At 36.8% G+C, this 1,111-nt stretch overlaps 1 non-coding gene across 1 annotated transcript; it reads right to left on the bottom strand.

The window, feature by feature from the left end:
* Nucleotides 1-264: 264 nt before the first annotated feature.
* LOC119506621 lies at nt 265-386 on the bottom strand. The gene has a single exon (XR_005211034.1). It is a non-coding gene; the product is annotated as a small nucleolar RNA SNORA61 (small nucleolar RNA).
* Nucleotides 387-1,111: the final 725 nt, after the last annotated feature.

The raw sequence follows: 1,111 nt of genomic DNA, 5'->3' as shown, positions 1-1,111 counted from the left end.
TAGGTGTCCCTCAGCCTATCTCTTCCCACAGTGCTTCTCCCAACTTTAAATCCATAATCAGATAAGGGTATTTTTCTTGGTATCACAGATCTAAAAAGGAGGCAAGAAGACATGTGAATAGATCTTTTCCAAACAGAGTATACTAGCCCAGCAAGTGCTCCACCAGCTGCCCACATGTACTCATCGACTCATCCCTTCAAAAAGCCTAAGATTATGCTCATTTTACAGAAGTGAGGAAATTTAAAGGAATTCAACCTTGCCTGAACCTGTTTGGAACTAACCAACAGGCTACAAAGCACTGTGAGGTCAGCTTCAGTGTTACTTTTCCTCCTTTTACAACCACCCAGACCAGTGTTCAGAACCGATGGGAAAGGGAACCAGAAGTTTGCTTATTTAATTTTGACTCATGTTTACTTAGGGTTCAGAAATGTTCCTACTCTTATATTAAAAGAAAATTTAAAATACAATGACATATTTTATGAAATAAAAGTTCTCCAGGAGAAGTTTAATCAGACCACAAGATCTATTATCTCTTTTTTGCACTATCAAGTTGTTCAGAACTCAATTTAGCAATCCTGAGATAGCGCAAATTCTTTGGACATGGATTTTCAAATGAGAATGACCTGAATTCAACTCCTAACTCAGTTTCTTCATCAAGAAGTATACTACTTATGCATTATGAGAGTGAAATTAGATTACATAATAATACTTTCTAACATGCCTATGGCTCTTAAATGAATTCAATCTATGATGTAGGTACTGTTATTTATCTTCATTTTTCAGATGACAATCAAGGCAAAAAGAAGTAACTTGCTTAAGGAGACATAGCAAATACGTGGTGGGCTGGGGCACAGGCTGGCTGCAATTTGCACTGTCTGTGGTGTGTATAATCCCTCTGGGGCCCAGTGCCTGGGCCATAGTAGGTGCTTAATAAAAGCAGCCATGTTGTCATCTTCAGACCAGAGACTTAATAAATCTCCCCGTTCTTCCCCTTACTTTAAATAAAATATATTACTTAAACACCTTAATTGGCCTGTTTTGAATATGAGTTGATTAAATTTTAAAAACTTATCATGAAAAGTTTCAAACACATATAAAAATACAGAAGAGA

This window comes from Choloepus didactylus, chromosome 11 (assembly GCF_015220235.1).
Source record: "Choloepus didactylus isolate mChoDid1 chromosome 11, mChoDid1.pri, whole genome shotgun sequence".
Classification (NCBI taxonomy): Eukaryota; Metazoa; Chordata; class Mammalia; order Pilosa; family Megalonychidae; genus Choloepus; species Choloepus didactylus.
This window is presented reverse-complemented; position numbering and strand designations above follow the sequence as displayed.